Below are 12,639 nucleotides of genomic sequence, written 5' to 3'. Positions count from 1 at the left end.
CTCTACTTGGTTGGAATGGATGTGGATGAGTAGAAATTGAGGTGATAAAGATTAAAGTAGGCCAGCGCAGTGGCTCACGCCTGTAATCCCAACACTTTGGGAGGCCGAGGCAGGCGGATCACTTGAGGCCAGGAGTTTGAGATCAGCCTGGCCAACATGGTGAAACCCCATCACTACTAAAAATACAAAAATCAGCCAGGTATGGTGGCACGTGCCTGTAATCCCAGCTACGTGGGAGGCTAAAGTAAGAGAATCGCTTGAACGAGGGAGGTGGGGGTTGCAGTGAGCCGATATTGTACCACTGCACTCCAACCTGGGTGACAGAGCAAGACTCCGTCTCAAAATGAAAAAAGAGATTAAAGTAAATATCTTTTCAAAACCCAATAAAAAAAGAACAGCTGTTTTTATTACAAATAGAAAAGGCTATTCCTAGCAATACACAAGGAAAAGACTGTTTTATATTTGTAAATATGTACACCAACGCTTCTCACTCCAGGTGCCTCTTGGTCTTGGAAATTGGGTCACACTGATCCTCTGGTAGTCATTTTCAAAAAAGATGACTGCTCAAATCAAGTTCTATATACCATGCCTCGTGAGGTATGGTATGTTCCCAAAGTAATTCAAGCAAAATCTCATGATCTCAGGTACATTCATGACAAAGACTCTGTTCTTGACCAAACCCTAGTATGACTTCTAGCAGATTAAGATTTTGTTCCTACTATGACCTCAGCTCCCTCTTAAAATGCCTGCGAAAGCTTGCAATTATAAATCCTTTCTCTGCCCTCGAGACATAAATCTTCTACCACGCACAACTGTCTCCTCAAGGACCTGGGAGCCCTCTCTCTGAAATGCAAGCATTAGGGAGATAACTCTTCCTATCCGTGTGAAGGTAAGGGTCTAACATCTGCAGCCCGTTGCTCCAGTTTGCACAACTTCTCCTGTTGTGCAAGAAGTTTGTTTCTCCTCCAGATAAGCACCAAGTAGCAAACCTAGATAGCCTAGTGACACAGACCAAAGGCCCCACACTCGTCAGTGTTTTTCCTTCAGCACACCCCAATATTTAAAAAGTCTCCCACCTTTTGTTACAGCAGAGTTGAGCTCAGGTTACGTTGGCTAGTCTCCTCTATTATGAGAGTTAGTACTGAATAAAATCTGTCTTTATCACCTTTAACCACCATCTGGTTTTGTCTGTGTTTGACATCAGCTGGCATTCCATAAAGGAAACAGTAACTACTCTAGGCGTTTCAAACAGAAAGAATTTAAATGCAGGTAATTAGGTACTTACAAAATTATTGGAAGAATTAGAGATAGGGTTACTAAGTTTACTGTCCAAACTAAGAGCAGTTGTTTTTTTGGGGGGGCGGTTATCTTTTGTCATTTTATAGCTCCCCACCGCAGCTGCCCCACACCCTTCCCTTCAATGATGACGTCTGCAGGCTTCAGGGGGACCAGAGAACAAAGCTGGGGCCTGGCAGCCCCACTACGCTGCCAGCTGGGAGGAACAAGTCACAATTACAAACTATCACAACAACTAGCACCTGTACTTAGGGGTGCTGCATATTGAGGAGGCCCCACCTCCTCATTGTACAGGGGGCTATTTGGCAGTGACCTTGCTCTGGAGACGATGATATTCCTTCAGCCTGAGGGAATTGATGTTGATGAACCCGGTGGCATCAATTGGCTCATAATCACCCTGCACGTTCATGCTCACCAGCTTCTCATTGTAGAGAGACAGTGGGGACACCTGGCCGAGGACGTACACCTGGCCCTTGAAGACGGACCCCTGCACTTTCCCTTCCACTGGCTCCTGGGACTTGGCGATGCAGTGGCGGACAAATTCACACTCAGTTCTGTGCCAGAAACCGGTATACACCAGCTTAGCAAATTTCAAGCCCAGGCCTTGTTTAATTTTGTGTACTTCCCAGTCCATGGTGAAGGCCTCGATATCTAAACGAGTGTGGTAAAGGATGGTGCCTGCTGGGGCCTCCTAGATACCTTGAGACTGCATTCCAATGAAGCGATTCCCCACAATGTCAATACGGCCCACGCCATGCTTGCCCATGACTTCGGGTACATGAAGAACTCCAAGGAGGTCTGGTAGGTGGAGCCATCCTTGACGTCAGTCACCTTCACGGCGACCCCTTTTTTAACTCGATCTCGAGAATGTCAGGGGTGTTGGGGGCTTTGGCCGGGTCCTGGGTCTTCGTGTAGAGACCTGGAGGCTTTTGGTTCTTGGGGTTCTCCAGGATTCCAGCCTCCTAGCTGACATGCATGAGGTTCTTGTCCATGCTCCATGGGTTCTTGGGAGCGACCAGGATGGGAATCCCATGGTGCTTTGTGTATTCCATCAGGTCACTGCGGCCCTTGACCTGAACTCGGGCATCCTCCAGGGAGCAATGACCTTTATCTGGGGGGCTGGTGAGTAGCGGGTGAGCTCAAACTGGACCCGATCGCTCACCTTTCCCGTGGCGCAACGGGACACATACTTGGCCCCTCCCAGTGGGCGATTTCCACTTGTTTGCGGGCGATGCAGGGCCTGGTGAGAGAAGTGCCCAGGAGGCAGTGGTCCTCATACAGTGTGCTGGACTGGATGGCTGGTCAGATGAACTCCTCCAAAAACTCCCTGCTGACTTCCTCAATGAACACCTTTTTGGCCCCAAGTTTCAATGCCTCCTTCCTGGTTTCCTTGAAGTCTTCCTTCTGGCCAGTGTTGGCCAGGTAGGCAATGACATCATAGCCTTGTTCCTTCAGCCATACAAGGATGCAGGAGATGTGCAGGCCGCCACTGTAGGCCAGAACTACAGAGCCTTTGCTGGACATAGCGTCTGAGGCGTGAGTTCCCAGCGTCTGGAATCTGTCTTTACAGTGCAGAGAACCACTCGGGCCAGGCAGCAGTGGCAGGCAACAGAGCAGGGCCACTAAGAGCAGGTTTTAGAGTGAAGAGGACTGGTACAATGGGTAGAAAGCAGGCCTGTCCCAAGCATATGGAACAAACTAAAGTCAGGCAGCCACTACTGCATCAAAGTCACACCAGTTAGCTAGCATTCAGAATTTTGGAGCTGCTGCTCCCACTGCTGCGGCGGCATCCCTGAAAGCCTCACACCCACAAAGTCGGAGCCTAGAAAAGGAAAGGCTGAGGCCAGCCATGTCAACCTACAGCCAGAGCATGCTTGTCAGGAAGACAACCCCCTCTTCTTCTGCCTCCCCACTCTCCAAGTGCTTCTCATCAGCAGGACCTGATTCATGTCCAGACCCCTCCCTGCAACTGAGACTGGAAATTATCACTGATGGTTTTTCATCCTTTCCACAAAGAAGGAACATGAAATGCAAGTTCTACCATCATCTACTTTACCGGGCTATTTGGCCTTGATTTCACACTGAAAAATAGGTCTCTGCTCTGTCAAAACTCTAAAAACTGTGAGGTATTGAGACTTCCCAAATCTCTTCAAGATTGTCTGAATGGTATCTGGGAAGTCTGAGCCAGGAATATTCCCTTTTTCTACCTGTTGTTAAATGCTGGTCCCAATTCTATTTCCAGTAAGGAGGAGGCAAAAATGATGAAGAGGTAAGTGTTTTTTGCCCCAAATCTCTATTAATAATCAATGCATTAACACTTTTTCAAAACAGTAGTTGAAGTTGTTCTCCAAAGTTGTGATGATAAAAGCATAAAGGATCTATGTGGTCAAGAGCAGGGCTGCCTTCAGAGTTATGAATGCAGTGGTTGGGTTTATGTTTCAGTGACTGTGTTGTGGAATACTTAGTTTCTTGGTTTGTCCTTTGGATGTTGCTGTAACAGACAATAGTAAACTTCAGGTAGCATTTCATTTATCTGGAAAGAGACAGAAGGAGAGAAAGAGAAAAATGGAGAAAATTAGAGTCAGTAACAGAAAAAAACATAAACATTCAGAAAGTTACAGAGACAAAGACAAAGGCACCCCACCCTACCATCATGAGATACAGGAACTGTGTATGAGTGTACAGATACATACACCCTGAAAATGAGGTAAAGGGAGAGATGACAGAGGAGACAGAGAGAAAAGGGGACACAAAAGCAAAGTGAGGGAACAAAACTAAAATGTAGCGTGTAGTCCCAGCTACTTGGAGGCTAAGGCACAAGAATCGCTTGAGCCCAGGAGGCAGAGGTTGCGGTGAGCCAAGATCGCACCACTGTACTCCAGCTTGGGCTACAGAGTGAGTCTCTGTCTCAAAAAAGAAAAAAAAAACAAAAAGAGCAGAGGTTTAACAGGCAAGAGAAAGCAAAAAGAGAATAGCTCTTTCTCCTACAGAGAGAGAGGGGGCCTTCAGTGGATCTTCTGGTTCAGTACTGAAATGCATGTATCGAGGAGCTTGAGGAGGCGGTATCTGATTTACACAGGGCCCACAGATTGGCTAGACTAGGTGTGCCATTTACATAGCACAGGAAGAAGCTGACCACCCAATCCTAATCTTTTATTATGCAGATGGAATCTATCTGGCAGGCGCCATGTTGCCTGCTCCTTACTGTACATGTGGTTGACAAAGAAAAGAGAAGATGGAGCCACCAGGTTGAACATGCCTAGCCCCCAGGTAGCCTTCTCCTATTGGCACAGCCACTGGCATTCACCCGTGCAAGTTTCCAGCTTGCTTATCTGTGTCTGCAGATCGATTTTAAAGGCTGCTATTTGTTAGAAAAGAAATGATTTGGGGACTGCTTTTCATTAAAAGGAAAACCTTACTGAGGACTTCCTTACCCTGTCTGCCTAAACAATTTCTTTTTAACTCTTACATCAAAAACCATGTATGGTTCAATAAATGGTATTGTAAGAGTTAAAGAGGAAAGAAACACAAAACACAGCTGGAAGTTAAAGACAGGTTTACTTTAAATAAAAAATGAGAGGGGCTTCTGGCCAGTTTCAGTCAGGAGCGCTTTCTCTTACAGACTAAGAGTTTATATTGGTTTTAGGGTGAGGGGGCTTATTAGAAGCTTGGAATGTTTCTGTGTGAGGGAGAAGTTTTATCACAGGGTTGGAATGTCTCTGTGTGAGGGAGAAGTTTTATCACAGGGTTGGAATGTCTCTGTGTGAGGGAGAAGTTTTGTCACAGGGTTGGAATGTCTCTGGGGAGAGGGGAGGTTATCTTGGGGCAGACATCTTTCTGGCTTGGAGCAGGGTTATCTCAAGGCTGGCGTCTTCCCGGCCAGTGGGGGGTTATCTCGGGGCTAGTATGTCTCTGGTCAGGGAGGAGTTTAGAATGTTTCTGCTTGGAGATTTTACTTGTGGTTTATGGTTATCCCGACCTTAGCCATTAGGCTGATGCCCTTTGGATTTAGGCAACTTTTTTATTAAGGTGAACTTTAGAATGAGAGGCTTGTCCAAGATGGCAATGCTCCTGCTCTGACAGGTATTACGATGACTAGTTATGAATTCAGAAGTCATTTAAGTGAATTTATAATCTCTCAACATACATAAAACAAAATATTAAGACTCAATGTAAGCAATGTATCTTTTAAAATATGAATACATACAGATAGGATAATACTTTACAACTGTTTGATGCAGGGTGAGGGGAAGGCTTTCTAAGTAAAATTGGAAACCCAGAATTAGTAAAGGAAAGTCTCACAGATTTGGCTACCTAAAATGTTTAAACCTTTATAATTTTTGCCAGTGGAAATGGGGAGATTTAAGAAGATAGCATCCAATGCTAGCAGGAGTGTTTGGCAACCTGGAAATCTCCTAATCTAAATTAATATAACCTATGTAAAAGTAATTTGTCCATGAAATTATAAAATATGCATTCCCTATAACCTAGCATTTTTTCCTAGGACACTAGCCATGAATATAATAACATTAATTACAAAGCTAGTATTATAGAATATTATAGTATGATTTCATTTTTGTGAAGTAAGGTATATGATATGCTTGGCTCTGTGTCCCCACCCAAATCTCATGTTGAATTGTGATCCTCAGTGTTGGAGGTGGGGCCTGGTGGGAGGTGATTGGATTATGGGGGTGGTTTCTGATGATTTAGGACCATCCCCCTAGTGCTGTCCTTTGATAGAGTTCTCTAGAGATCTGGTTGTTTGAAACTGTGTAGCACTTTCCCCTTCTCTCTGTCTCTCTCTTTCTCTTGCCACCATGCAAAGGCGTGCTTGCTTCCCCTTCGCCTTCCGCCATAATTGTATAAGTTCCCTGAGGCCTCCACAGTCTCCTGTATAGCCTGTGGAACTGTGAGTCAATTAAACCTCTTTTCTTTCTAAATTACGCAGTCTCAGGTAGTTCTTTATAACAGTGTAAGAACAAATACAGAAAATTGGTAACGAGAGTGTACATGTATATATGCATGTGTAACGTATGTGTCTTTCACTGGGTCTGTATAAAATTTAAGAAAAGATTGGAAAGGATAGGCACAAAAGGTACTATGAAAAATGGAGTTGAATGAGTGGGGGAAATTTGTCATGTTTTTACATATTTTCATTTCAAAAGTAGTAATTTTTACAATAATTAGGATGGTAATTTTAGCTACATCTATGAGGCTTTCATTTGTAAACTGAATAAAATATTTGACTTCACTTCTTTCTACCATAAATACATTTTTTTCAATTAGCCCACATATTCTTTAGTTTATAGCTCTATTTTTTACATCATAGTCACTAAATAAATATTTGTGAATAAATAAATGACCATTCTCTATCTTTTATCTGTGAGACTCTTTTCCTGTTTATTAACTAGTTTTGATTTCTATTGAGTTTGTTAGCACTAATTATCAAATTTTTCAAGATTGTTTTTTAATTACTTTCATTGATCTAGAGATTTAGCTACCTCTCAATTCCCCTTCTCCCTCCTACCTCCCACCTCTTCTCCACCGCCACACTGGAAAGCAAGATTTGTTGGCATATTCTGTCTGTGTGCTCATTTTTAACCACTGATTTAAATGTCATATTATAAGAAATGAATACTTTTCAAATATGTGGTATAATTATGTGAGACTAGTTGAAGAACTGTTTCATCAATTTGAAGAGTACATTATTGAACTTGATCATATCATATGTTTATTGTTCTAGGTAAAAAACAATTCCCCAATTAACCAGAAGGAGAAAAGATTAGTTGTGAAAATACAGAATTACATTTCTATAATTAAAAAAAAATGTGTTAGATCAGGCAAATCTGCACATCAAATGTTTTATCTATAGTGATAGTCAAGACTTTCTTGCTCACAGCGTATTTACTGACAGTCTATTTACTCACAACCCATTTAAAGCCCCTATTTCTTGATCACAAGCGTTTTGGATGAGGGACACTCAACCTGCAATTTAACCAAGATCTCAGAAACAGTAAATGTCAAATCCGAGCCCCAACCCAGGTCTATCTAACTCCAAAGTTTCTGCTTCTTTACCAAAAGGCACCCCCTATGAAGTCTTAAATGTTGCTCAAATAAGAAAATTATTGCATGAATCTTCAAATAAGTCTCACTTTTACCTTTTCATATTTCATAACAATCAAATTTCACAACTATCATCTTAAATACAATAGGATTTATCCTTACTTAAAATACAAACCTTAATTATTTCTCTTTAAAGTAGACCTTGTTTTTGTCTATAGAAGTTCTCTGCTCACTGGAAAAAGAGGCAGTAAGAAGTGACCTATGCTCCAATTTAATTATGTTCACTTGTCTTCAGGATTTTTCTTGGCAATTTAAAATGAGCTAATAATGCAAACCAATTAACAAACAAAATGAGATTACACTCAGACAGCTAAGCTACTGGTAAATACAAATATTACTAATTAGGGTTTTAATTAGAATAAACTTTAAACCAAAGAAGGTATGGAGATAAACATGCCAAGCATAGGTTAACATCATAACAACTATTTTGGCAGAAAATATGTAAGTATGCAGGTAAGTTCTGCAAAGTCTTATATGCCACCCATAATCACATATCATCCTTTTAAACACCTTTGTTTCCAATTTTGAACACAAACATCAAATACCAAAGTTTTCAAGTTGAGCCAATATCAATTCACACTCAGCCTTTGCAAATAGCCATACAACCACTCTAGGTCTTTGCTAACAACCATCACAAAGAGTAGGCCAAAAATAAAAATGTCAAATGTCTGAAACCATTTTCTTCATGTAGAAACATCTTGAGTTTTCTCTGGCAAACTCTTTAAGTTCCCTCTTAAAGCTCCTTGCCCAATTCCAGGGCATACAGTAACCTTGAAACCCTTTATTCAGCACCTGGAATAAAAGGGCAAAAAGGTTGTGTTATGAACAATGTAAAATAAGTCAGATAATAAACAGGGTGATTATTAATAGTATTTTTTTTTTTGAGACAAGGTCTCACTCTGTCACCCAGGCTGGAGTGCAGTGGCATGATCTCAACTCACTGCAGCCTCCGCCTCCCAGGTTCAAATGATTCTCCCACCTCAGCCCCCTGAGCAGCTGTAACTACAAGCGTATACCACCACGCCTGGCTAATTTTTTTATTTTTTGGTAGAGATGGGGTTTCACCATGTTGGCCAGGCTGGCCTAGAACTCCTGACCTCAAGTGATCCATCCGCCTCAGCCTCCCAAAGTGCTGGGATTAATAGGTGTGAGCCACTGTGCCCGGCCATGAAGAGTATTAATATTATTAACTGTGTGCATAAACCTGTGATGGAGCCCCCGTTATATAAAGTGTAATCACTGAGAAATTAAGGGAGGCAAAAGATTGCCACCAAACAAAAAGTCTAATTTGAGACTAATTATCCAGCAATAGAAAAACCCAATTGGCCATCTTGTCCATGGTACTATCATTGACAGCTAAGTTAAAAAAAAATGTTTAGGACCAATTGGGCATGGTGAGGAATACCCATATATCATAAAATTATGAAGCCATGAAAAACTAATAAGGGGATTCTTCATACACCCATATGGAAATATCTCAAAAGCATAATATTAAAATAAAAAAGATACAAAACAGTATTAAAATAATCATTTCAGTTTTAAAAAAAACTAGGGCAGGGGAAAATTATGAATGCATTTGGATTATATTTAAACAAAATATCTCTGAAAGGATAACTCTGGATACCTACAGGGAGGAGAACTGGGTGGCTAGGGAAAGGGGTGAAAGAGAGGTTTTTCATTGTATAATTGTGTATTTCAAGTTTTACAAATATTCCTCAATTAACCATCAGTAAGAAACAGACTGAGAGCAACATTAGTGCCAGTTCTGACATTAATGACTCTAAAGTGTTTAGTTACCTTAAATAAAAGAATGAAAACCAAATAAGCATGTACTTTGACCCAAGAATTCTCCAGCTAGAAATTTTCCCTATAGATACAGACATAGTCCAAAATACAAATTCAATGGTATTAATGGAGAAAACTTGAGAAAACCTAAAAGTTCATGAATAATCGGTTGCTGTGTAAATTGCGGTGGATCACCAATCTACCAAGTATAACTGACTAGGGCAAGAGAGTACCTGTGAACTGAAAAGATCCTCTGGCGATGAGCCAGCTGCATTCTTGAATATAATATTTCCACTTGACAAGTGAGGATTCTTAGACCCTTCCTACTTTATGAGTTATTCAGTCCAAGTTGACCCACCCCAAAATAGGGTATCAAGCCAGAGAGTCACAAGGCCTCCATAGCTCATGTTTCAAAAAGTGCCCAGTAGCAATCTAGTAGCTGCTTTTCAAACAGTGTGCCTGGTAACCATATCATGGAAGTGGCATGCCTCCCTCTTTGCCAGATGTCCCAGTTGGCAATATCATCAATCACAGAGAATTGTAGTCAAGGGGCTTATCAGAGTTTTGGAGTCCCAGAGGTACTAATACTCTTCTCCAATTAAGAAAATTTCCTCTGACATTTATGGTATAGGAAAATATAAGCATATTTTTTATATATATATAAATCGATATTCATTTATATATATATATAAATTGATCAATTCCTACCATACATTTACATGTAGAAGCAACAAAAACAGTATATTGAATTGGAACCACCACAAGGTTTGCTACTTTTCCTTCCTATTATGAACCTTGCCCAAACCCCACCAAATGAATTTAGCGGCCCCTCCTCCCACAGGGTGAGCAGGAGATTGACTTGGGCTCCAATAGCCATCAAATCATAAAAGTTTAAGGCCCTCACTGCTCCAGTTTCTCAGCATTCTTGGGTGGCTTCAAATGACCTTTGGTCCCCCTTATGAGGCGAGACCTCAGCCCCATCCCTAGTCACCTTCCGCCTTCCTCTTTAACCCAGCTGAGCTCAGGGTAGAAGGGAAAAAAGGGATTAGGGGATGCAGAGGGACAGAGTGGCTTTGTGCCAATAAACAAGGCACATTCACTTTCAGTTTGAAGTGGTATAGCAGGTGCTTGCTGCTTTTCCAAATGAACTTCAATCCTTTTGTTTGACCCAAAGCAAACAACGGCAGGGTTATCATTATTGACATCATCTATTTCAGGTTTAGGGACTCCTCGTCTGTCTCATAAAAATTCCCCTCGGGTCTAAGAGGCCAAAACCCCCTTATAGCAGCCGCAACAAAAAATTCTGAGCAATTTACTATCATCTCCAGATAGATCTAAGGTTAGGATGATAAGCTGATTAACTGAGCCATAAGACAGACCAGCTGTTGCCATTCTTCCTCAATATGCATCCTGCTCTTTTCTCTCCCACGAGAACCAGCCAAAGTTCTAATGATTCACCTGATTTCTGCCTATAGCAACCACAGATTTCTCTCCTTTTAGCTCCCTTTGAGATACTGAGGGCCTGAAAATAAAATAGAAGAGTCACTACAAACACCCACAAATCTGTAACCCCTGATGGAAGATAATCTCAAAATGTATCTCCACAACTGTTGTCTGAAAGATGTTAGAAGTTTCTACCCACCCAGGACAAATCTTAGTACTAGTTATTACAATGGAGCACACTTGAGGTTAATCACCAGATTGGCAAAGAAATCTCCCCACCCAGAGTAGTTAGCAAACAGGGCACACTTGATGTAAAAGTTGTTGAACCTACTTCCTGGCACTTGGCCTATAAGCACATCCCCAATTCCTCCACAGTAACAGAAAATCATGGGAAGATCATTTATGGCCCAGGTGATCATACAATGTAGTCGTTACGTTTGGTACCAATTCCCATGGACTTCCTTCAAATCCTATTAATCAACCTACACAGCTCTTATTGTTTTTCTTCAAGAAAGCCATATCTTCATCCACATCCCATCCTCACTGCCAAAATTGACAAGAACCACAGAGAGTCTGAGATTTCACTCTACTTGCAAAGTAACAAAACAGCCTGCCACAGTATCACACATATTTGCAGAAGACAGGGGACTCCTAGGTCAAACACAAAAGAGTGGGACTAGAGTAAGGCAAGAGAGGTGCCTACGGTGAACAATTTGAGGAGGCTCTTACTCTCAAGATCCATGGAAGTGCAGATCAGCCTTTAAAAAGAATGTCTCCTTAAATGTTTCACCTATGTGTCTCTCTGGTCTCACCCTGGTCCCACCCCCGCAAAGGACTTTATTTCAGCAATAGTATCAGCGTTTCCTTGTACCAAGTTCCTAATTGCCACAGTGCATCATGAAGACCAGATAACGTCATGAAGCTAACATCTGCATACGCGCTGAATTGCACTACAGGAGAGGAACCAAAGCTTCAGAAACTTAAATATTTTATAATGAACAAGAAGCCTGTACGCTCTTTGTTCCTAGGGAAGACACTATCTCTGTGTACCAAGACTGTTGTCTATGTGAACATCCTTGAAAGAATAATCCAGAACAAAGGCATAGATGTTCAGAAACACAAAGAGATTCATGGAGAATTGTCACAGTGTTTTTCATTTATGTGTGTGTGTGTGTGTGTCTGTGTGTGTGTATGCACACACAAATTTATGCTAAAACATATGCTAATAAGCCTATTTCTTTAAATACCCATCGTGTCTGTGAGTCATTATAAAAATATAGGGCACTTGGTTATCTGACTTAAGCTGGATAGGGGAAAAAAACAGGTAATTGTAGCATTATGATACAGAAGAGATATGCTAAAAGAGGCAGTTGTCCCATAGAAATCTCACTTACAGTTTATAAAGAGCTGTCCCCAGTAGGAATGAATGACTCATGAAAAGGTAAAATTTTGAGGGAGAGGAGCAGAGTGTTAAATTGTCTGGTTAGTGGGGAAAGAGGATAAAAAGGTCCAAAAAAGGAGTGTATTTATCCACCCAAAAACCTTAAAAACATTACCCCTAGATGGGTAACCCTAGGGGCTCCCACTGAGAAGCAAAGGACTTGTAGAATAAGGTAGAAGAGACGCTCCAAACGCCCACAAAGCTGTGGACTCTGTTGGAAGATAAATCTCAAAATAAGGGATTGTCACATACCATCACCTGGAATCCTTATATTTTTGTCCAACTAAAAGTTAAAACTGGTTAATAATGGAATATAACAGTCCTTTTTTCATTTTCAAGGGCCTATATTATAGTTGTATACACTAACAAATAAGTATCTTCTAAATATCCAAATATAGAGCAACAAAAATTAACAGCTAAAGACACAAAACTCACTTCTTTTTCACTTAACATAGAAATTTACTTTGACCCACTCTTCTGCAAAGTCTTTTAGACAAATTTATGTTAATATTATTTTCTCTACTTAACATATACTCAGCGAGTTGATATCT

General features: G+C 41.2%; 1 pseudogene; it reads right to left on the bottom strand.

Moving 5' to 3' along the window:
- Nucleotides 1-1,239: 1,239 nt before the first annotated feature.
- Nucleotides 1,240-3,824, bottom strand: LOC102127245 (argininosuccinate synthase pseudogene; annotated as a pseudogene).
- Between the last annotated feature and the right edge of the window lie 8,815 nt (nt 3,825-12,639).

The sequence above is a fragment of the Macaca fascicularis genome, chromosome 11 (genome assembly GCF_037993035.2).
Source record: "Macaca fascicularis isolate 582-1 chromosome 11, T2T-MFA8v1.1".
Lineage (NCBI taxonomy): Eukaryota > Metazoa > Chordata > Mammalia > Primates > Cercopithecidae > Macaca > Macaca fascicularis.
Note: the sequence above shows the minus strand (reverse complement) of the source record. Positions and strands in the feature narration are given on the sequence as shown.